The sequence below is a fragment of the Hermetia illucens genome, chromosome 2 (assembly GCF_905115235.1).
Source record: "Hermetia illucens chromosome 2, iHerIll2.2.curated.20191125, whole genome shotgun sequence".
NCBI classification, from domain to species: Eukaryota; Metazoa; Arthropoda; class Insecta; order Diptera; family Stratiomyidae; genus Hermetia; species Hermetia illucens.
The window spans coordinates 42,243,249-42,268,885 of NC_051850.1; positions in this window are offsets into that span (position 1 = coordinate 42,243,249).

Here is a 25,637-nt window from a genome sequence, read left to right on the forward strand (position 1 = left end):
GTCTTGCATCCACCAGAATGAATGCTAAGCCATGCACCTGGTATAGACTGGAACCGTTGTTGCTTGTCTCAGTGGGGCTCTGATTGTGGTCACAAACTCAATCCGTGTCTTAAGAAGACTGTGGGATTAAGTCTTTCAGACAGGTACTCACGTTAAACGCTCAAGGACTTAACTGCAACGGTAATGGTAACCAAATTCGGAGGTACGATCTGAAATCGACCACGATGGAAACTATCGTCCGACGTAAAGTTTCTTCATGAAAAAGTGCGTCCTCATATCGCGGCCTCAAACCAGAAAATTTAAGATTTTCATTGGGAACTGTCAGCCCACTTTCGATACAGTGTCGACCTTGCAGACAGTGACGACCACCTTTTCTTACATTTGAAAAAGTGGTTTTTGGTTAGCGGTTACTTAGAAAAGCAATAAAATTAGAGTCTTCTCGTAGGTCGTTCCAGAGCCCTGAATAATTCTTGTTTTTAAAATGTTCATTGATCTGCCATTCTCACACAATTAAAGGACCCGCCTTGATGCATTTGCACTTATTGAGATGACGGACAATTACCTTCCTCTAAAATCCATTTCTTTTCCGTCACTTTCTATGTTTCTTCTAATCGTAATTAGAAATGTTCAATCACTTCACTTCTATTTGGTCTACTCTCTTTTGGCATTTTCACTCTAATTTTTTCCACGCTCCCGAAAAGTCCGTTGACTTTCACTTCCCAAAATGGCAGGCTTTCTGCCTATTTTCATTCTTTCCAGCCTTCATATTCTTTACACGTTTTATATTCTCCTGTCGTCTGCGTTTTCTTGCACGCCTTCCAAACGATGTTGGATACGTTTCAAAGTACATTGATGACAACATCAGAAGGTGTTTATTTGACAATATTTCATCGTCATATCTCATAAAAGTGGAATTCTGGAGAAATTATGATTTAGCGATTTTGGGGAATATTCAGGTACGCCTGAAGGCATTAATTTCACTCTAGACATTGAAAAAGCATCACATTTCGTTCGTGAAAAATTGAGAATTTGGATAGGATCCATTTGAACTGTCGTCTTGGATGAGACTTTAACTTATGGGATTGTACGTTACATGCAAATTGATAATGCGCTGTCCATATGTATTTTGCAGCTTTGATCCAATCCATTTAAGAATCTCGATAATGTTCGGAGTACATCCATATAGTGATTTCCCTACAAATAAGATTCAATTTTTCACTGTCTCCTTTCTAAATTTTTGCTCGTCCTGAATGAGGGCAAACGAATGCATGGGACTTCTTGATTGTCTCCGCTAAGTCCTCTAGTGACTTCTCGGCGACCCATTTCGTCCTGGAAAAACTTTCTGTATTTTTCTTCGAGCTGTCGTCTGCTTCCATTCCTATTGTGTGGGTGTCTCACTTCAGCGATACTGACGGATCGTGTTAATAATTTATAAGAATACGAAATGATTTATTCACACGACAGGATCCTACAGACTTCTGCTACCTATACCGATAAAATAATGATAGAGTTTTCTGCAGAAGCATCTATAACGATTGTGTTGCTACTGATGCCATTGGAGCGAAAGTTTGTCTTCCACTTACATACATTCGTACAGCATATCTGCATGTATACATGCATGTCCTCTTGTTTCTCAGGGATTTGTTTTGGAAGTGAAGATATCATACATTTAAGCCATTTTGGTGTACAATGTCAGATCTCCTTTGAGTTGAATAATTCTGAACACTTAGCATGACTTGAAAAGTGGCTCGGGTAGGTTCATCCCCTAATTCGCTTTAACATATAATGGAGGCTATTTGGATGTAACGTTATCCTTTTTTTGAATACAATCCTTCCAACTCTCAAACTTTCTGTACTTGCGAATATGAAATTGGGGACTAAGAAAAATGTTACTTGTAAGTCGAGCAATCCTCTCGAATGATCTTTCGTCTTTGCTTTTTCCCAGGCTTTCGGATATCTTCAGATAGAAGCATTGAATATTTCCGCAAGATTTGAGGCTTCCAATTCCATATCCTAGATAAAGCTCCTCTTGATGTCTTTCTATGTAATTCCCTGTTATCTCTCAATATGAGTGGAAATCCTCATGAAAGAAACTTTTTGTGAGATTGAATTTATCAGATAAGGACTCCTTTTGATCTTATGTCCAGATTATATATAATTGAAGATATGTCGTCATACCAGCTTTCTTTTCCCACTTGTATTTGGCTTATTTCTTTTCAGATTGTCGAAAGAAAAAACCCAAGCTAAATTAAAGGACAACGAAAAAAATTGTCTGAGCTATAAAAAAGTTGGATAGGAATGCAATGAAGGGTGAAAAAAATTGTGTATTGCAAAGTTTCATGAGAATTGGGCTTTAAGCTAACAATAAATGAGTATAGACGTATGTATATAATCCCATTTTCGTGTCAAGTCGGTAACCTAGTTTCTTTGACGTATATGGACTAGTCTAATTTTCATTTGCGGTATATTATTTTCTCAACACGATATTCTATTCCCAACTTTCTATATTTCACGAATGCCTTAATTCAATAACAGCCTGTGATATCTCCTAATTTCCTATTGTGAATGCCACCTGCAATTTCAACACCTTTTTAGCTAGATGGTGTGATACCCTAAACTTTATATTTAGATACCTTTATGACCACTGATTTTACGTATCATGGTGGACATCTGTAACTGTGCCTCTGAGATCTCTGAATAGTTTTACATAATAAGGTTTCTGGATAGAAGAGAGTATCTTCCAAAACCTTACTTCGATTAGATTTTATAAAAACATATCTACTTCTTCTTCAGGTGGTCAAAGGGCAGAGGTGGCTTTAATCTGGGAATGGCGTGACGTAGTAGATACAACAATCCAGTATCTCCAAGGTATGTCTCTCTTGTCGAGGACTAGGTCGTACACCAGCTCTGCAGAGCTGCCAGTAAACTCTTCGCGACGGCTCTACGGAGGCCAAGCGGAATGAAAAGCAAGACCTGCGACCAAGACGGCTCGTTGCGGCCATAATGACTGTCTACAGCGTCCGATGCCCACACTCGAGAATTCCATTGGATTGTGGGTGGTATGGAGCAGAGAGTAGATTCAAATTGCATTTCCTGATCTGTGATGATTACGGCGGGAGCACCAAAGCGTGGGATCCCTTCTCGACAGACGGTCACAGCACATGACTTCAGAGGTATTGCCTCAGGCCCCCACGTAAATTGATCAAGTATCGTGAGGTAATACTTGTAGCCTTTCGAGTCTCTCAAAGCGCTAATAATGTCCAGACGTATTCAGGCGATACGGTGGCTCCAATAATTTACATAGGGATTCCAATGATAACAGACTGCGGATTATTCAGTTAGCAGTATCGCAAGAAATTGTTGTTGGAAGCACATACGGGGGGGGTTCTCTAGATGGGACCACCTTCAACCACTGCATACATTCAAGCTGCATACCGAGTAATGTTGCACTCTCAAAGAACGCGGGCACGCGCAGAGACGATCACGAACTCCGTCAAGCGGAGAAGCGATTTCACAAACGGGAGTATTTTGATGAACTGCTCAACAACCAAAATATCGGCGAGTTGAAAGTCCCGCCAACTGAAGACGACGGACAAATACAGCCATCACCAAGCATAGAAGAAACGGACCGTCGAATCCACCGACTTAAAAACCGAGCCGATGGAATTACAGTTGAATTGGTTAAATATGGAGGCGACCAATTCCACCAAGTAGTTCATTAACTTGTACTCAAGGTGTGGGACAGCGAGGCTTCACTCCAGGCAAATCAGCAACAGATCAGCCAGGGTAAAACTGTACACCACAGCCAAGAGAGAATTCGGTATCCTGACGTAAATAATAAGACTGACCAGGCTGAACCTGATCAATGTGCGAGGCCAGATAAAAGCAGCAGGATCACTCTGGAGACAATTCAACATCAACAACAGTCTAAAACAAAGGGATGCCCTATCAGGCGTTTTCTTCAACCTGGCCTTGGAGGAAGTGATTCGCGGTACAGACGTAAATACGATAGGCAACATAATCTTCAAGTCCATCCAATTACTGGCCTACCCTGACGATATTGGCATAATGGGAAGAACAACCCGAGATGTACAGTCTACCTTCATCCAGATCGAACAGGAGGCGCGAGATCTTGGGCTGCACATCAATGAAACTAAGACGAAATATATTGTGGCAACGTCAGTGCCAAAAGTCAAAGAACGAGTCACATCGAATCGCACTAGTCAAACGAAAACCATAAAGATAAGAGACTACAATTTTGAAACTGTTGAAAATTCCTCCTATCTAGGGTGGAAAGTCAGAACCAATAACAGCTATGACGATGAAATCCGGGCATGCCCTGGTAAGAAACCGTAAAGCCATCATCGCTTGACATTTTTGAAAAGTTTGGGTGCAAGCCCTAAGCGAGGGGTCCGTGGACCAGGAAAGAGGGAGTAAGTTAAGGTAAGGTAAGGTTCGACGCTCGTGTGAACATGAAGAATCCAAGTGCGCAAATTTCTGTCCTCGGAATATTTGCTGGAGTTACAGAGATGTGATGGTAGGCCTTGGCGAGATCCAAAGTCGAGAAAACACAACAGTTAACCAAATAATGCATGAAGCCTTAGATGAGTGCAATGGGATACCGGTCCGGCATTCAGGCGTCTATAATTTCCTCAAGATCTCCATTCGTCATTGGGCTTGAAGATCAAATGCAACGGAGATGACGAACTGCTGTTGGAAGGTCTGCTTATACCCTGCCTGCATCTGGGGTGGTAGAGGAAGATTAGTACCTTCAGGAAGATTAGGAAACTAATAGTGTTGATGTGGTGCTGGATATCATGCTTGAGTGGCTGAGAGATACTACTTTCGGTACCAGCAGCCAATAGTGATACTGGAAGGACAATAATTTTTGCCAGAATGAAGCACCACGAAAAGGTCCGACGCAAGCCAAAGCCATAAATTGTATGGGCGAGCGCAATGCTGACCACATTGTCTCTTACATTATACTGCAGTGTACCGTTACGACCTTGTTGCGCGAACGATTATTATTATTATTGAAGCTGCTACACTTTGATGATTATTAAGACTGACTAGGCTGACCCTCATCAATGTGCGAGGCCAGATAAAAACAGCAGGATCACTCTTAAGACCATTCGACATCAACAACGGTCTGCGACAAGGGGATGACCTATCATGCCTCCTCTTTAACCTGGCCCTCGAGAAAGTGATCCGTGATCCTGAGGTAAATGCAAGAGGTACGATCCTCTTCAAGTCCCCCCAACTACTGGCCTATGCTGACGATATCGACATCATGGAAAGAAAGACCCGAGATGTACAAACTGCCTTCATCCAGATCGAGCAGACTGCAATTAGCGCGAGATCTTGGGCTGCACTTCAATGAAGGCAAGACAAAATATATGGTGGCAACGTCAGCACTGAAGACGAATCAATCAACAACATCAAACCGCACTGGTCAAACACGAAGAAGAATAAGGATAGGAGAATACAACTTTGAGACCTTTGACAATTTCGCCTATCTAAGGTAGAAAATCACAACCGATAACAACTACGATGATGAAATCTGCGCACGGTTGTTATCAGCCAACAGAGCCTATTTCAGCTTACAAAGACTGTTCCGCTCGAAACGTCTCACCATAGGGTCAAAGCTCTTACTGTACAAGACTATGATCCTGCCAGTCCTCATGTATTCCTCGGAAACTTGGGTTCTTAGCAAGAAAAATTGCGAACTCTTGGCCGCGTTCGAGGGAAGAATCCTCCGAAGAATTTTTGGCCCCCTGCATGAGGATGGACGATTCCGTAGCCTACACAATGACGAAATCTATGAGCGATACCATGACCGTCTGGTTGTGGATAAAATTCGGCTCAATAGGTTACGGTGGGCGGGTCCCTTAATCCGTATGGATGAGGATGATCCGAGCCGGAAAGTCTATAAGGGCAATATCTATGGTAGAAAAAGAAGAGGAGGCAGACCCTGCCTAAGATGGAACGATGGCGTGGGTCAGGACGCCAGACAGCTTTTAGGGATATCGAATTGGTGGACCTCGGCGCAACACCGGAATGTCTGGAGTTCCTTATTAAGGCAGGCCTAGACCGGATACCGGTTGTTGCGCCGTTGATGATGATGATTGAAGCTGCTGAGTAAATAAAGACTTCCGCGAATGTGTCTACCGGATAACTGCGCGGGGTCGTGTACTGTATGTGACGTGTTGCTGCAGTTTGGGTATATGTCACTTTGCCCTCAAGCGAACTCAGTTGTTTGGAGCGCGAGAAAAATTCATGGGCTGTTAAATTTCGTGGCTTGATCTGCAAACATTACGCAAACATTACGTGTAGCGTACGGCTACTCAAACGCCCATTTCTCGAGGTGGACTCCGAACGAGTTTGCGATTACTCGAGCGCAAAGCATTCACCGCCGCCATGAATGTGGCCACTCTGACCATAAGCGCAGCCAATTGCCTTCGCAGTTCTGCCACGTCAGAGGACTTGTAAGACACCTCCGCTACCTCGAAACGCGCGGGAACCTCGGGTATCTGGTCCGCAATCGCGGCCAGGACCTTGAGAGGACCACTGTTGGCACACGCTAGTATGGCCTGCTTACCCTCCGGCAGTTGCTGAAGCCCCAAGGGCTTTAGCAGCTCCGAGCCAACCTTGTCTCCACCCAGCTGCTTCATTTCCCAAAGCAGCTGGCTGGGGCGCTGACGCCAAGCATTAGATCTTTCAGTAAGTGATTCACCTTAGTTGCCTCACTTACCGACAGGCGGCTGATCAGTTGGTCCTTCAGCTGGGCGTAGGAGCACCTGCGTAGCACGTCGGCGTATTTGTACCTTCATCTAGCTCTTCACAAAAAAATTCTAAAAAGGGGAAAATAACAGCCTACACACGGAATGACCCCCTTAAACTAGGAATACTTCGGGCAGCGGGGCACTTGCGGTCGTTGTCTTCTCGTCGTCGCTGACTACAGAGCAAACCCGCGGTCTTCAACGGGACTAAAGGCGGATGGCGTGATTTCCGATGTGTATTGGAATTTATGCGATAAGCTCCAATGATCCAATTAGGGAATTCACAACTCAACGCCACATAAGCCAAGCGGGCGGTATTGAGTAAAAAGCTCGTTTGCGACCGCGTATAATCTAGATCTGCGGGCGACCGGCACTGCGAATGCGCACCCGCCCAGTGAAGCCATGGAGTTTTTCATTGAACAAGCTAGGCAGAACCTCAATGCAGGTAGGCTCGGTTTGCGCAAAAAATTTATGTATAAATTTGAACGCCTGCAAAAATCTCTCGCAATTCAGCTATTCCTGCGCGAGACCTTTGGGGGTCCGGTGAAGTTTCGCCTCTTGTTGATGAAATCACTAGTCACCCCGACATGAGGATACGTAATACGTACGTATTACCTAAAATAGTCCTGAACCACATCAGAGATCATCTCGAAAGCTCGATCCAAAGAAAGTAGGCTTAGGTCTGTTTTTTATCGATTTCGAGATAGCTTTCTTTAGCGTGAACAAAGAGTATATCAAAGTGCTCTACGCAGGAAGCGCAATCCAAGGAAACTGATAGACATTATCAATGCGCCATATGATGGTGTGAAATGCAATATGCTGCACCGAGGTGAATTCTCAGTGGTATTTAAGGTCGAAAGCTGAGTCCCCCCATGGCTGCATTTGTCACCGATGCTACTTCTTCTTGCTATCGGTGACGTCCTTTATGCTGGTTTGTCTGGAGGACGTGGGGGCATTCAATGGACTATGGCATCTTTCCACAAACAACTCGACGACGCTGAGGATATCTGTTTGTATCTCACCGGGTCATGGACCTTGGCGAAGTGCCTCTGGATTTGTGAGAAGAGGCAAGTGAAATTGAACTGAAGATAAACACCAAGAAAGCCAAGGTTCTCAGTCTGACGGGACATTGCCATCTTCCTATCTGCAGCAATGGCCAAAACATCGAAGGTAGCAATCAATTTTGATATCTAGGAAGCAGGAGAAACCAGCCGAGCCAACGAACAGGATATTAACCGACACATGAAGATCCATTTCCGCTGCCTTGTCTAACGCAATTATGTCACAACTAAGGTCAAGTTGGGACTTTTCTGTGCTAGTGTTCTTTCTGTGTTCCTATATGGGAGTAGCACATGGGAAATGAATTCTCATGTTCTTTAAAAGCTCCAAGCTTTCGTCAACACCTGTTTGGATCGTATCATCGGAGTATGCTAACCTGAAACTATTAAAAACAAAGAACTTGGTCCGCACAGAAGCCTGGCACTCGTATGCAATGTGATCGGAAGACAGAGGTGGCAGGTGGGATCATTATCTCATTGGCATGATGCTCTGACCTCGAATAATAACACCATGTGGAATCCCTCTAACAATCTTGCTTCAACGTGTTTCAAACTTATTGTCGCAATGAAACCTTCTTCTTAAGTTTTCCCATGGTATCAGTAATTTGGGATATCAACTAGGAAGAGCTTCAATTTTCCTTGGATTTAAGCAGCTGCATGCCTCGGTGATACTGCCGGACATTCTGAAGACCACCCTTCTTGACTGTGTCTGTATGTGTAGATGTCTCCAAGAATGATCTCAAGGGATACCGTTGGGCATGTCGTCATTGCCTCAGTGACACACATCCAAACAGGTCTTTGAAATTTTTGTATGTGCAGGCCCGCCTTCGCACCAGGTACTAATAATTCTTAATTCAGTTGAAATTATTTTACATAGGGTATCATAATATTTCCCCTTACAAATTAAAACAAGGTAACCCTGGACCTGTATTCCAGTGTTTGTTAGCTAGGAAAGTTGGTAACTTGCTTTCTAGGTCTGTCTGAAGTAGTGTCCTGCACATATGTTTACCGGTATGTCATCGACTCCTATGGGTTTACCGCTTTTCATTTATTTGATAGCATCTTAAATTTTCATTTCCGCTGTATGTACTCCGCTTGTATCCTAGTGTAAGCCTGAACTTAATATGCTTATGGGAGATCTCAGGTCTTTTAAACCAAATGTACCTAACACATGTTACGGATAAACCGCTAGCGAGTTTTCCAACAGGATGGTAACTTTTCACCAATTTTTGCGTATTCCACTTAGATTATTCAATTCCCTAACTTAAAACAGAATTGAAAGCATTTTCTTCAATTGTGTCCTGTTAAATGTAACATTATGTACTATTTATGCACCGCCCTATTTGATTATAGAACTTTTTCCCACCTGAAAAGCGCCAAATCAACCGTCAATAGGAAATTTGTATCTTCCATTAAACCATCACCAAATTTTCCACCATAAAACTTACCCAAGCTAAGTTTAACACTCCGGACAAATTCCAAACTGTCTAGCTCTAATGACACCCAGCCAGACCTAAATTTGTGGGGTTGATTCGCTCCCGACATGGCAGTGAAATTTTAATGGGATCCTTCAAGCGTGAAAATGTCGTCTAAATGTCTTAAAACGTATTACATCACACTAAACTTGTCCTTTGTACTTTTTATTGGTCTTTTCCGCGGCTGTGTTATTATTTTCGAGTAATATCCTGGGGGAGAATTTACATAGTCACCCGACAGCCCCGGGCTACGTGTTGAATAAATGTAATGTCATCAGGATGCTCCCGGAGATGGGAGCTGCAAAATAAAAATCATTAAATAATACTTTAATAGCAACATTCTGTGACTAATGAGTGTGTTTACAAGGATAACAAGAAAGTTTTATGGTTCATACGAGAGTGATGAGGGAGGGTTAGAAACTGGACCATGAAGTTGGCCAAGTTTTCCATTTTGTGAATACTAAATAAGTTTATAAAGTACAGAACGGTAATTACCATGCACGGGAATTTCACTTTTGAATTGTAAATCTCTCCTTGAAAGAATTTGGCTAAGGATGTTTTTCATACTAAACTTTTCATAGATGTATCAAATAAAAGTTTCAACCACTTTTCTAGGACATCTATGAAAAGTTCCTAGTGTAATACTACTCGAAAACTTAAAGATTAATTAAACTAACTTTGGTAGCTATTGGAGAAGGGTTAGCAACTATTTTCAAGCAGAAGTATCCTCTAGTTAATTTGTTTTCTTTTAAATTCCGCTCTAAATATAGAGGGTCGTTTTCTTGTCTCTTCGCCATTTTATTTGTTAGTGATACATTACAACAATACTGCTATGTTGATGAATAAATAATTCATTGAAGTTAGTTGAACCCATTTTGTCAGAAATTGGTCAGTCTTAAGTGAAAAAAATGATGTTGTTTTCCAAGGTCCTTTCCATTAAATGTGACTCCGTTCCATTGGCTAGAAAATGATAGGAATAAGTGATGTACATAAGGTTCGAGGAGTATGGTGGATGCTGGGAAACTTCTAAACTGAGCTCTAAAGGAGTTGGGCGTGGTTGTCTCATTTAGATTTTTCAATTGTGATTTTCCTATATGATTTTGTTTCCCTTCAACATATATCCAGATGGCTTAGCGGTTTGAGCAACAGAAGGCCGCCGTTCAAATGTCATTGGTAGCAGATGGATGTGAATCGTTAGGAGTTGAAAAACAATAAACTTTTAAGTTGTGTAAGTGATTATTTATTTTCAGGACCTACCAGCGGAAATCTATACGGGCTACGTAAGTGATGTTACATGAAATCTAAGCCTCAGAATACTGCCCATAACGATATTTGCTAGATGGCGGTGGAAGTCTTAGACGTTACTACGGCAGCTTACAGCAATATGTCAGATTCGCACATGCTGAAGCCATTACCTCTTTTTTTGGATCGCGGCTATTGCTGGTTTGTCGAGCTCCCATTTGCTTCCCACCGCGGCATTTTGTCTACCAGATATTAGGCCCGATAACTACTTCGAAGGTGTTGCTCTCCTTCCATCTTTCATCCACGAATCTCGGTCAGTGAAACATAAATCAGACCCATCCTCGAGTGTAGTGGCGCAATCGGGTGTGTTGGAAAACTTTTCCAATCTAAGCGATGGAGGTACTTCCTTAAAAAACCGTGTTATCTAAGGAATTACATCAAGTAGTGATTCAATACCCCAACTCAACTCGGCTTAGATAACCATTGACAAATATCTAACAATTATTACTAAAACAACCTTACAATTGGACTGCCTCCATTATTTTGTATACCGGGTCAATTTAACCATTTGCAACCATGATTTGATAGCACCAATGATTCTACTTCCATAAAATTCTATGTCCTTAGGGTCTGGAATAATGGAAACTTGTTAGCACTGATGTAGGGAACAAATGGTTTCCGAAATACCGGTATTTGCAAGAATAAATATTCACACCAACGAAAAAGAAACAACAAGTTTTTATGATTCCAGATAATTAATCGTTGGAAACACCGCACAATTTCCCTCAGGTCCTTAGGGTGTTTCTAATACAAAAACCTTGTATCGCACGCGAAGGCATGTGCTCCATCATATACGACGCTCTACAACAGGAGTCACAACACGGAACACTGAGAAAAGCATGCATTGTATTCCTTCTTCACATCCCCCGTCTTAATTTTAATCAAACCCAAATTACCCGAATTAAAGGCTTCGCCAACATTTAGCGCAGCCGTTACTAACGGGCGGCCCCCCCCCCCCCCCCCCTTAGTCAGATCCACGACTATTGATATTGCATCGACAGTAGAGGCGGCTCGTCAAAACCCATGTGTGTGTGTGTGCGTATTTGAGATGGCGGAGAGGCAAAGCCTCTCAGCACTTTGACCTTAGTAGTCCATTGCGGAGTTTCCGTTAGTGGATGTTATGCTACCCGCTGAACATATGCCCTATTCTGAACATACGCCCAGCTAGCGAATTATAGCCAGTCAGAATGCTCACAACACTTCAGAAGTCTTCCTGCTTTTCACCCGGGTAAACTTTGGAGTATGTTTGCTTGTTCTGACAAGAAAAGTTTGGTGTATCTAGCAGCATTAACGCTCCGCCACCTGTCATTATGGGAGGCTTGTTCTCAGTTTTTGACAGCAGCATCAGCCAATACTACTGACACCCCAATTGCTGGTTCCGGTGCGAGCATGGGGGAAGTTGTTTTGCTAAGATATCCGAGATTTCATTTTTCTCTACACCACAATGACCAGGTACCCAGAGAAATTCCACCGTATTGAATCTTGAAACAGAGTTCAATCGCCCTGTTGCACTTTTATTATCGCTAGATTGCGATAGGCCTGCATTTCAACCGCTCGTCAATCATCCAAGTTCCCGCCCTTAGGATCGCATACACTTCTGCCTAAAAGACCGTTGTGTATTGTTCCAAGGGAAAAACCCAATTCTTTTAATTCAAGAGTTAAACTTCTGCTTCAGAACCATATGTGTAAAAGACGTCAATATATCCTGACACGTATTCTTCTGGTTCGTTGCAGTTTTCTCTTCGTTTCAAGATAACATCATATCTTCTACCAAACAGATGTATGGGGATCCGAGAACCGGAAGACATCACGAAAACTAGATTCAGTTCTCCCGATGACTCTTCCAATGCTCTGTGCTCCCTACGTCCATTGTTTTCCTATAGATCTAATCGAATTTGTCTATGAGCTGCTCTCATTGCAGTGCTCTGCAAATTGAGTTTTAAATAATACCATTCGGGTTTTATTTATTTACTGAAAGTCTCTGCCTGAGACACCAACTGCCAGTCAACGGCGCGTTGTGTATTACTACACACCATTCCGAGATCCCGACCAACAGTCAGCTCAGCCACATCATCCGCATAAGCTCGAACGTGTATTGGCAGATTTTGCAATTCGCATAGTAGTGAGTTGATCAGCATAATCCACAGAAGTGGCGATAGCAAACCTCCTTAAGAGCAGCCTTCCGTCGCTTCCGTTGTTAGATAGAGATCAACGCCTAGCTCAGCACACAGTAATCTCAGCGTCAACATAGCGCAGATCCACTTTATTCCTCTCTGGCGGCATTACAAAGCTTTTAGAAGTGTGCACAGTCAAAAGCCCCGTCTATGTCCATGTGCTTTTGAAAATTGCATCCCCTATCTTTGATGCCAAAGAATGAAGACTCACAGAACTTCCACTTTTGTAAGCATCTCCTATTTCTTTGGTAAGCATCTTCTATTTCTTCTTTTTCTTCAGCTTTTGTCTCATTCACAAGCGGGATCGATTCGTCCTGATCGATTTTGCCATTTCGCTCTACCAAATGCCTGATCTGGATGTAACCGCGAGGCTTTCAAATCCCATCCAGGGTATCAAGCCTTTGTTGTTTTGGCCTGTCTTTTGGTCGCTTACCATAGACCTTGATGTTCAGACCAATGTTGTTAAGTGAATTCTCATTGGCGCAAGTTATGTGACCATTGAAGACGCCTTTCTTGCAGGTTTTCCACGATCGGTGCAACCCCATATCGATCGGGGATATCCTCATTTCGTAGTGATCAAAACATATCACACCACTAGTCCAATCTTTGTCTCCATTACCGCAAGACGCCGTTCATTGTCTTTTATAGTCCGCCAACACTCAAAACCATATAGAGCGACAGGACGGACGACATTGCGGTAAATTTTAGGTTTGAGATTTTCGTTGATACGTCGATCACAAAGAACACTAGTTGTGGAACCCCACTTCACCCAGGTTGCGTTAATACCATTGGCCACCATTGGCTGATTGACCCGAGGTATTATATTTAAATCCATTAGTTCTGAGTAGGTCACTGCCGCTGACAGTGATTTAACCTGTTTCATGGGGATCATTCCATTTTTGGACATTTTTGCTGTTTAGTGGGTGCGACCTTAGCGAATGTGATGCTCAACCAGTCCATCTAGACATTTCAGCGAAAATGATGTTAAGCTTATTTGCTCAGGTTCTTTGGATTTAAATAGTCATATTTCTCGGGTTTTGGTATGAAGACTTCATTCAACTTCTTCCAAAGGGCAAGGCACGTAGCCCAGAGCAAGACATCTTCGAAAAATATATATCAAAAGTTACTCTAAGCTCTCTATACCCTCCTTTAGTATCGCTGGGTAGATGCCATCCATCCCAGGTAGTTTGAACTGGTCAAATGATAGTATAGCGGCTCTCGTAAGTAGGTAACCTGTGGTCACTCAAATTAAGGTGCCATTCTCAGAAACTACATAATCGAGCAGCCTGTAAGAAAATCATGGTGGGGCTACTCTTCAAAACACTCACCATACCAATATATGCCCAATTAGAACAACAATAGAATATTGCTATATTATATACTGGCAGTCAGCTGTATCGTCTGCTGCCCAGCCTGCTCAGGCCGGTCACTGGAATTATTCCAAAAAAAATCCCCAATCTTACTTTGCCCGCTTGCGCTTTCAACGGGACAAAATTTGCAGCCTCTCCAAATCATAGCATGAAGCTTATCAGCACAATCCTCTGAGATCGATTACTTTGCCAACAATGCACCCACTCCTGTCCCTGGAGGAAATTCAATTAGTACAAAAATTCGCCCGAGTTGAAAGTGGTTTCTCTATCAAAATAGCTCTTCGTCTCCAGACAAGTGTATGCTACTTCGAACCAGTTATTGGAGTACATCCATAGCAATGGTGACTCAAATTCGCCGGTCCCTTAACTTATAAAGGAAAGCTTCATTCAAATATCACCGCAAATTCGGCTTAATCGCTAATCCTTCTTTTCGAATGCAAAGTGTTCTCGTCGAGCTGTACCCGGTCGACCAGGCTAACTGATTTTTTCGCTATCAGTTGGTTATTCTACCAAAATGTTAGTCTTTTAATAGCTAAGCGGGGACCTTTAGTTAGTCTGCGCAGGCTTGAAGTCATTAGTTGCAAAAACCGGACTTGTGGTAAAATAATCAACTCCAAGCTCTAAGGAGGATACTTGGTTCTCAGCAATGACAGTTACTGGACGTCATCGCTTAACTCTACTGCCGGTGGAGTCCTGGTTGCAATTAAACATCTACTCAGTGCAAAATCCATCTTCTCCTTCTATATCTCCCATTATGATTTCGTTATACTACGTTTGCGTCAGCTCAACTCCTTTTCATTGATTGTTCCTTGTGCACATTTCCCCTGTGCATGCTACTTCCCTCGGTCTGACGAATTATTTGACAGTTTAACTGAACTTTTCCAATTTAGTCATCTTAACTTTCTAATCCCTTCCAAAAACCATTCCCATTTTTATCTACTACTCTCTTTATTTATGAATCCTATAATAATCTGGCTGTCCGCATTCTTTCAATCCTCTCCAATCTCCTCTTCTGTTGCATCCCTGCTTCTTCCATATATCTACTCTCATATCAAACTAGATTCACTACAGAGATCTATAGAAACATTCGTCAGAAATAGGAACCACGAAAAAAGTCTCCATATTCCAAAAATGTCAGCGGCATTGCTCATATCATGGCTATACTTTCCACTTTAAAGTGAATAAATAAAGGGTGCAGAAGCAGTATTTGATTATAGCTGGGGACGACCTACCTTGCTGTGATTTGAAATCCTTTTGATTGCAAACCTGCAATTTCCGCCCCCCAATTCTCACCATTCCCCACAACATTCCTGTGACTTATTTTGCTCTTATTTCTCTTCTTAACCTTCTTTCCTTACTCCATCCTTCGTTGAGTTCTTGATTAACAAGTTGAAACCAACAAGGACCTTGTCCTAAAAGGTTCCATAATCTATCCCTAGTCAACTGTAGATAATTTATATCACTTTCTCTATATATACTTTTTAAAGAAAGTAAAAAAATGGGACCTTTTTCAAGAGGAAGAGAGCCCTAATCGCAAAACAGATAACTATACACTTATTGTGAACTATCATCCTATTTCATTTGTCTTCTCTCTGGGTGCCGGGGCACTCTAACATCTAACGAAGAGGCTGATAGACTGGCTCGCCGAGGGTCTGGATCCACAATGGTGGGGCCAGAACCAGCTCTTGGAATCCGACCATCTACTGTCAAGTCTTCTCTGAAGGGTGAAATTGCAAGGATTCACGCAACCGAGTGGAGAAATTTGGGCTCTTGCCGGCAAGCGAAAATCCTTGTGAAGGAGTCTAGGGCCACTAGAGCGGCTTTTTTGTTGTCCCTTAAGAAGTGGGACATGAAAACCCTAGTAGGGCTTTTGACGGGACACTGCCCCTTAAACTACCATATGGAAAAGATTGGGGTAGTGGTTTCGGCTGTGTGCAGCCAATGTGAGGAGGAAGAGGAGACAGCCCTGCACTTTTTATGCAGCTGCCCGGCATCCTCAGATCTCAGACGAAGGCGCCTTGGCAAGGTTTTCTTCAATGAAGAATCTGCACACTCTCTGCCTCTTGAGAATGTTCTCAGATTCGCTAAAGCCTGCGAACACCGTAGGCGGGAAGCTATTGAATAGGCAACTTACGGGGATAGTACAATGGGCCTAATAACGGCCTGAGTGCTCGGAGCTGCGGCTCCCCCCAGTTAACTAAACTAACTAACTTGTCTTCTCTCGTTCCAAAATTATCAAGTGGTACGCCAACGTAAGATAGAAAAAAATGATTGATGGTTTCGCTCAGGGCAGGGGTAACTCATCATACGCTGGCTCAATTCTGCCCTAGTTATATATAATCGCAAACACGACATCAGCGCCAAACTGAACACAGAAGTGAAATTCTTCGTAAACTAGGCCTCCCATCCGCCTCATTCTTAACGTTGTACAACGCAAATTCACCCGATCTTCCGTTTTGAAAAGAACTGCAACCTTACCAAATCTCCTTTGATATGTGTACCCTTTTCAAGACCTATAATTGTCTGATCTGCCCCTTCGAACATTAGCTTTCGCACTACTTCCCATAGCGCACCTGGGGCGGACATTTTGGGAGCCTCCCACAAAAGGGGAAGGCTACCAGCAAACCCAAATCTAAACCCAAGCAGGAGGAAATCTCAGATGGTTCAAATGAGAAGAAAGGAGCCAGGAGGTCCGCTGTTAATTATGCTGGTGCGGTAAAAGCAGCGGACTGGTTATACTGCCAAAGTTATTTCCGGAACAAATACTAATTCGTGAGGGCAAAATGGCTTAGGTCTCTTTCTTCTGTTTCTCTTCATTGCTCACAATTCAGGTAGAATCTTTATAGGAGCAAGGTGGAGACAACGAATCGACGTAACTGCCTCATTAATTGTAGATTGGGTAACTGTGTACATGTACAGAGAGAAGTGGATCAAAGATACCCTGGAGGTCATATTGGAAGAGAAGCCTGCTTGGATCCTTCAAAGGAATCTAGGAGGCCATAAAGGCTGAGAGGGTAGGACTACACTGACAAATGAATGTGTTGCCCACTGGAGCTGGATGACTTAGAGGTGGATTGCCTAAGGGTTAAAGCGGATCACAGGGAAGTGCCATGTCAGAGGAGGGGTACAATACTCCGACATTGAGGAAGACTTGCAAGCAATAATAAGGCAAATGGCCGTACTAAAACAGCGCCTGGCAAACCTTCAATACGCGAAATCTGAATCCGTAATAATTTCATGGATAGCATTGCAAAATTGCTAGCCCAAGACCACTGAGCGTACCGGGAGCGGCAATCAACAAGGAAAAGTTGTGCAGGTAATTTAGGATTTTACTTACAAAAAGTTACGAGCTTGTATCATTCTCAAACCTAATTTAAAACATATATATCTTTCAGAGTCCTTGACTGGAGACCTTGTGGTTTTTTAAGTTTCATTGAAAGCCGGCCGGAGAACTCCGTAGGCAGTCGTGGCATCGCGCTACTTCCCGGGAGACGCTACTCGGATCCCAGTGAAGACTGCCACTAGACTGGTGAACTTTTACTGAAGAAAGGCGCTTCTGCTTGGCTGCGACACTATCGCAAATAATGAGATTTGTTGAAGCAGCGCTAACATTCGTGACCAGCACCAGGCAGTAGGGATTAGACATAACTCAAGGAAATGTTCTTATGAATGGGTTGATCAGAAATTGGAGGGTATCGCATGAACGCTTTATATGGGATCATAGAATAATAAAATTCGGCATTAAGTGGAATTCCGTAGTAGGAGGAGGAGTAAGCAACCTCTGGAGAATATATTGGGATTCCTTTATAAAGCAACAACATTTAGAGATGGTTGCTGATACCATGGGGGACCAGGAACCTCGCCGGAATGAGAACAGTGGTTTGAAAACTCTAGAACTGGCTGACACAAAGCGGGCACTGTAAAAGTATAAAACACACTGACGCAGTATAGCAACGGCATCAGAAGAGCAAAGTGAAAGCGCTCCTGGAAGTTTCGGTAAAGAAATGCAACAAACCAGAGAAGATCTATGACTTGTGGTTTTGTCCAGGGTAGAGGCAACTCATCAGATGCTGCCTCACCTCTGCCCTGGGAGTAGCGTGACCGAAGTGGTTACAAGTTATCTTAATTCAAAAATACGACATGTGTATGAATTATAATGAAAACAATACCGTCTTATCAAATTGAGACCTAAGCCGGCCGAGCTCAAAATAAAATTTTGTTTAAGAATCAAGGGATTCCTAAGTCAGGTATCCACTTAATAGTGGACCGGGCCAGTTGGAAAACAACATTGTCGTACTGCTCCCAGGGCAGAGGTGAGGCAGCATCTGATGAGTTGCCTTTGCCTTAGACGACACCGTAAGTCATATATTTGATGATGGTTCCGTGGACCACAACTGAGAAAGCATGTTGTTCATACTCAAAATGACGGCGAAGGTCTTAGACGACTATACTAGAACTAACGTACTAATGTGTAATACCCTACATCTACATATTTACCGGGCAGAACGATCAACCGAAATTGCTCTGTGTCAGCTGACGGATGTACTACGGGATGCATTGAAACAAAAGAAGTAGCAGTGCGTGCGTTTTTGGATATCAAAGGGCATAATACATCATACACAGAGATACAAGTTGACCTGATCTGCAAGGGAGTTGGAAACACGCTGGCTTTCTGAATAGGCAGAATGTTAGAGAAAATGCAAGTAGAAGTACCGACTGGTTCAAATTTGATTGACATGAATACTTCTCAAGGTTGTCCACAGGGCGGGGTACTACCCCCGCTGATGTGGGGTAGGATAATGGATGAACTCCTAGAAGAGCGAACAAATTCTGAAATACAAATCAAGGGTTCGTTAGCTGGACAGAAGGTCTCATTGAGATGCAGCTGTTCGAGAGGGTTCTACTTACTTACTGTCACTTTAGGAAAGACTTCATCCAGAAGCGAACAGATACTGGAAAGCCATACAGCAGAGCTTATTAAGAAGCCAGTGTCAATTGTTTGTACTTATTTTCTTTTATTCAGAGAGAAAGCCAAACTTCAATAAGTTAGTTTTGGCCCATGTTGTTTCGGCAGGATGAGATGTTCGAAATAACACGACAAACAATTTTGCCATACTTCTCGAAGAATTCAGACATAGAGTAAGCGAGTGATATGAGCCGATAGTTTTTGGCCAATGAAACTACATGTTTTTGTATAAAGGGGTTAATGTGAGCCCCCCTCCACTTGTCAAGAAAGGAAACTCCAGATATCACTCATAATAATAATAATCGTTGGCGCAACAATCCATGTTGGATCAGGGCCTTGAAGTGTGTTAGAGCACTTCATTCAAGACCGTAACGGTACACTAGGAGGCAATGTGGTCAGCATTGCGCTCGCCCGAGATTATTACCCTGATTTGACTCAGGTACTCATTCACAGCTGAGTCGACTGGTATCCGACGTCAAATCACGATACAAATTCCACTGCCACCAGTGAGATTTGAACCCCGACCTTCGGGACGACAGCCTTGTGCTCTAACCACTCAGCTATCCGGACACATCACTCATAACTTTTGTTAAAATACATACCCGGCAGAGGAAGGGAAATGTGCTCTCTACATATTTTTAAATGATTTTTTGAAAATAGCATCAGAATCATCATCATCACCTTCAACGGCGTAACAACCGGTATCCGGTCTAGGCCTGCCTTAATAAGGAACTCCAGACAACCCGATTTTGCGCGAGTTCTACCAATTCGATATCCCTAAAAGCTTATGCATTATGTAACATCCTCATCCATACGGATTAAGTGACCAACCCACTGCAACCTGTTGAGCCGGATTTTATCCACAACCAGAGGGTCGTGGTATCGCTCATAGATTTCGTCGTTATGTAGACTACGGGATCGGGATCATAATAGCTATTAATATGAGCACCGTCGAGGAGAAATTCAACAATAAGGATATTCTGAAGGCAGTTGGAAGAGGCACAGAGTCAAATAGTATCATCGTAAGACGGATTGAAAGGTGACTATGAAATACAACGAAAGGCGTAGTTGAGGTTCAGGAAGTTTGGACAACAAATTAGAAGGGCTTGAATTCCCATCGAGAGAGTCTTCTATGTTTCATAGATATTCGAAATAAGCGTCTCTGGTTAAGGATTTTGCTGACGAATGTTGGGCTGCCAAGTTGTCTTGAAGCTTTAGATGTAACGCATCATAGATTTCTTTTCTACTTCTATTGTAAACCAAACCCGGTAGCTACATACTTTACGACACGAGGTGGAAACAAAGCAAAGAAGCAGATCCTCCAGGAGCTTGCATAATAAATTTGAAGGGAAAAACTTCCGAAGGGCTACGAATTCGGACAACAGCGACGAAGAGGCGTCCCTTAGAGACTAGGAAATTTGTATGGACTACCATTCAATAGGAGCTGACACAAAAGTGGTACCTGATTGGGATGCTACCCTTTCTGGATTGTGAGTACCTAGATCACGGTTTTCGGTGAGTTGTGTGGCGTTAATGATAGACATTTAGATTTTATGACACGTCTGGTCTAAGTTCTAAAAGATCTGCCTCTCTTTGCCTTCAGATGTTCATTGTGAACATCCTCGACTCCCACGTTCATTTCAAAGTTATTCCTTGCAACTAGTAAATTAACCAATATATTATTACATCCAAGGTTTCCATTTCTTCCCATAAAGGACCTTCAACGCAAAACTAATGACGATTGCGTTCTCTATACACATTATAGAATACAGATCCGAATAACTGTCTTCTCATCGAAGGACATCCATGAAGCAGAACATCAAATAAGACCTCCACCAATCACTTTTATTGCGGCAAATTGGTGTGCGCTACCTTATCTGCCATCAATTTACCCTTGTATGTAAGCAATCCAGCATGGAAAATTATATTGCAATATCAGAAAATTTACAACATTTTCATATTGGCAAAGGAGAAAATGTTGCCCCGTTTATCTTTTGTGCTCCATTGTTAAGAGCAGCCTTAAAAGAAATCTAATTGGGTCATATGTTACACAATTTGAATAGAAGCGAGCTCACCTCCACTCATACATCCCTATAATGTGCATTTGAGCTCTGGCAACACGAAGCCAGGTGGGAGATGTGGGTAAATCGTATTGCCGGAAGGGCATCTAGAACAGCATTTCACTCAGGAAAGCACGGCAAGGACGATGGTGGTACCTCCAATGTGTTCTCATATGTACGTTCCGGTCTCGGGGGAGACGCAAAGTTTCAAAGACATTTGCTAGCTGAGATGTTTGTTGTACGAGGGGTGGAATTCGACGCGCTCCTTGCTGATCCTGTTATTGGTCCTTTCGGTGTGAGGCTGGTGAGATTAAACAAGTAGACATTTCAATGACGAAGAAAGTCCTTTTTTTCTTAGGCGTTCCTTACATAATGACGGCTCCTCTATTGTACTCGAATGTTGTTACGAAAAATGTGAATAACGAGCCAAGCGAATGTTCTCATCAGTGTGCTCCAGTAATCTGACGGCCTGCTAGCCTGAACCTGAACGAACGCTCGAGACACATAAATTAGATACATATGTGCTCGCAGAAACATATAGATCCCGGCATACATACAAAAGGTACTTATAATCGTTTTGGTTTTCCTTTTTACTCGAATTTGATACGCTTTGGGTTATTTGGTAGCTTTTATTGAAGGGAAATGAGAAAAGTCTTATTTTCTTTGAATGTTCACGGGGAACAAAAAACATTTTGATGAGAAAAGCAGTTCCTCTCATCTCGTCCTTTAGGTATTTTTTCCCGTCTTTGGTAATGGGAAGAGTGAACGATTGTATGTTTTTGAGGTAATACATTCGATGAATGTTTTATTGTGTGCAAAAGATTAGTTTCATTCCTTGTTCTGTGCTTCTTCGGGAAGAAGTCGTTAGAAAGCTACATACATATATGGCTCTTGCTAATAGGATGTGGGTGGGAATATGATGCCAGGTGGATGTGGATACCATTATTAGGCTAGATTCCATAGCTTGTGGTTTTGGTTTTAAGGTCATCATTTCTATATATTGGAAAACCTCGTTAGTCCCTGTCTGAGGCAGAAGGACGCTCATGCAATTTCAGAGCTCCCGTCCTTTTAATGCCGTCAAGGTCGAAAGGAAATTTGTATCTGCCTTTTAATAAAACAAATGATTTTTTGATTTGAAAACGACGCAAGCTAGAAATTCACCGCCTTTAAGGGATGCGAATAATACAGTGCCTATCCTCGTTTTAATTTGCAACCTAATAACCCTTTTTAGGGAATAGTTTTGAGGAACAAGAAACAAATAGGTATGTACAATATCTACAATACTTAGAATTCAAGCATAATGATTGTTCGATCTTTAATGAAATGTTCCGTAGGTGATTATGGTATCTTTCAGGCAAAATCACTCGATCACTCCACACATCCTCATATTCGAAATATTTTATAGCATAAGTTCCGCTGAAGTAGAGGTTTTCCCATAAGCCAAATACCTTTAAAATCGATGTGGCTAGCTTCTCTGACAAAGATAACAACAAAATACTTAGAACAAGACGAAGCGTGCTAGCACAATCAAATGCCATAAAGGAGAATATAGGCAGGCAAAAAATCGGGAGCTGGGGACTTCAAACAAGAAAAACGTATATTTGGTTGCTTTTACCTCTAAATGGGGCATAGCGGGCCAGCCACGACCACACGCCATTGGCCACGACTTCATTAGGTCTTCCCGAGAACTCTCCCTCTCACTCCGGTATCCTCTGTATACCGTGGCGAATTTCTGGGACGGCCCATTTGTTAGTCACTCTGAGATAGTAGACTCCATTGAGTTGTCCTCCCTCTTGAAGTGTGACACATGTCCGCAATAAGGGAGAACCAAAATTGGTGACCGAGAAAAATCCTTTCGACAGAAGTTTTAAAATTTCAAAATCAGAATGCGATCACCAAACGCCACTGAACATGGATATGGAAGTGGACTTAGTCACGGAAAGAAGCAATTTCCATAAGTTTGGTGAGCAAATTAGGAAATTGGTCGAGATGCTGAGGGACGGGAAAAGAAAATCCATTCATTAACCAATGAGGGAGGCAATTGAGATTATTAAAGCTCTCTGTAAAATGTCAGAGGTTGAATGGCGTGACGAGAAGGCTAAAGAAGCGATTCGAAAGAATAGCTCCTAGCAGACAAATCCCGGAATATATGCCTCCTTGATAAAGAGGAAGAATATCCAGAATGAAGACTCCTTGAAACCGAGACGCAAGTAGGAAATGACACCGAAGCCGCGAATGGAGAATGCAGAAAGGGGTTAAGTTGCTCCCCAAATATGATATATATCTACACTGAAAAATAAAAATTGTAGTTTGGAGTAAGCTATTTGTCTATCAATTTTAGGCTAGACTACAAATAGAAGACAATATCTAACCTCTTGTCCTTAATGTTGACAAATGCAGATTCTTCCAGAGGCAGGTAAAATTTCTCGGCCACTTGATAACTCTAGACGGTATGCAACCTGACCCAGATAAGATTGAGGCGATAAAGAGCTTTCCCCTATCAACTACGGTAAAGTATTTGCGAAGGTTCTTGGGCATGATAAACTTCTATCGTCGTTTCTTGCCCAGAGCCGTTTATAACCAAGCAATCCTGAATGCCTACTTATCCCCCAACACTAAAGTTTCCCGCGACATTGCGTGGTCTGCTCAGGCCGTCCATGCGTTGAAGATAGTCAACCAGCAGCTTGTTGATCCAACACTCCCGGCATTTCCTCAGCTAGATGCACCCTTAGCTGTGTTCATCGATGCCTCAGATATAGCGAGAGGCACTGCTCTTCACCAACGGATGAATCAAATTTGACAACCGTTGAGCTCAACCCGGCTCAACGCAACTACAGCGTCTACGATCGTGAGCTACTCGCCGCGTACCTCGTTATTAAATACTTTCGTTTTTCCTTTGAGGACAGGCCGTTCTTCATGTTCACGGGCCGTAAGCCCCTTACTTTCACGCTTAGACAAGACCCCGAGACTTCAGCACTTGACCTACACCAGCCACTTTACTTTTGATATCCAACACCGTTGTTATTGCAGAGACTTTTTCTCGAATCTCGGATCTCACATTCCCTGCTGTGGTCGATTATACGGCAATCGCTGAGGCATAAAAAGACGACGCAGAGCTTTAGAGCCTGAAGGCAAACTCTAAATACAAGTTCAAGGAGCTTCCTATATCCTGAAAGCGTTCGACGAACCGGCGGCCGCTTCAAAAATACCCGCCATGCGTCAGATTCGCGCAGTGACCCTCATTGGCAGGATCACATGGTCGGTTTGCTCCGCTGAATCCGCGCGGTTTCAGCTGGGAGATGTGGCGCCACTTCGGAGGTGCGAATCTAGGCACCATTATGAATTCGCCTCCACCGCTGCATCCAATGACGGACTGACATGAGACTGGAGTGACAAATGTCAAGAACGACTGTTAACAGCCTCAATAAGACCCGGGTCCTGCCCGCCGACCAACGAACGTTCATAAAAAGTCGAGGTTTAACAATAAAGTGAATATGGGATTTGACCTTTATGAATATGTACGATTGTTTATTTAAGTAGAATAAAGTATCAAATTGTATTAAAAAAATTAAATTAGCGCGGTGGTATTAGCTTCACAACAGCATAATTCATTATTGGGGAAAACGGTTTCCCAAAACACCATCATGTATGTTCTGCAGAAAAGACCAGACTAAAGACGTCAATCACATAGCTGCAGCAATAAATGTTCGGTGTTCAGGACGGTCTTGCATACTACGATATGAATATGAAGATAAAATATAGATAAACTTCAATCACTGAGAAGTGATTGAGGATTTTCTGGCGTAATCATAACAAGAGCAAACAGGCTATGTGGGTCGGCAGTGAACAAACGTTGTTAGAAATCGAAGATCAATTAGAGGGTTTCAGACAATATGTGCAAGACCTAGTTGGACATTAGAAGAATTCCAGACAGTGGCAGCCAATATACTGACAGACGCAAACACTAGAGGTCACTAATTATCAGCGGTGACTTCAACGCGTGGGCACATAGTGAGGTAGCAAGCATAATAACGTGAAAGGTTGTAGGCTACTGGCAACGTTTGCGTCTTTGCAATTCATCATCATCAACGGCGCAGCAACCGGTATCCGGTCTAGGCCTGCCTTAATAAGGAACTCCAGACATCACGGTTTTGCGCCGAGGTCCACCAATTCGATATCCCTAAAAGTTATCTGGCGTCCTGTCCTACGCCATCGCTCCATGTTAGGCAGGGTCTGCCTCCTCTTCTTTTTCTCCCATAGATATTGCCCTTATAGACTTTCCGGGTGGGATCATCCTCAACAATACGGATTAAGTGACCCGCCCACCGTAACCTATTGAGACGGATTTTATCCACAACCAGACGGTCATGGTATCGCTCATAGATTTCGTCGTTATGTAGGCTACGGAATCGTCCATCCTCATGTGGGGCGCCAAAAATTCTTTGGAGGATTC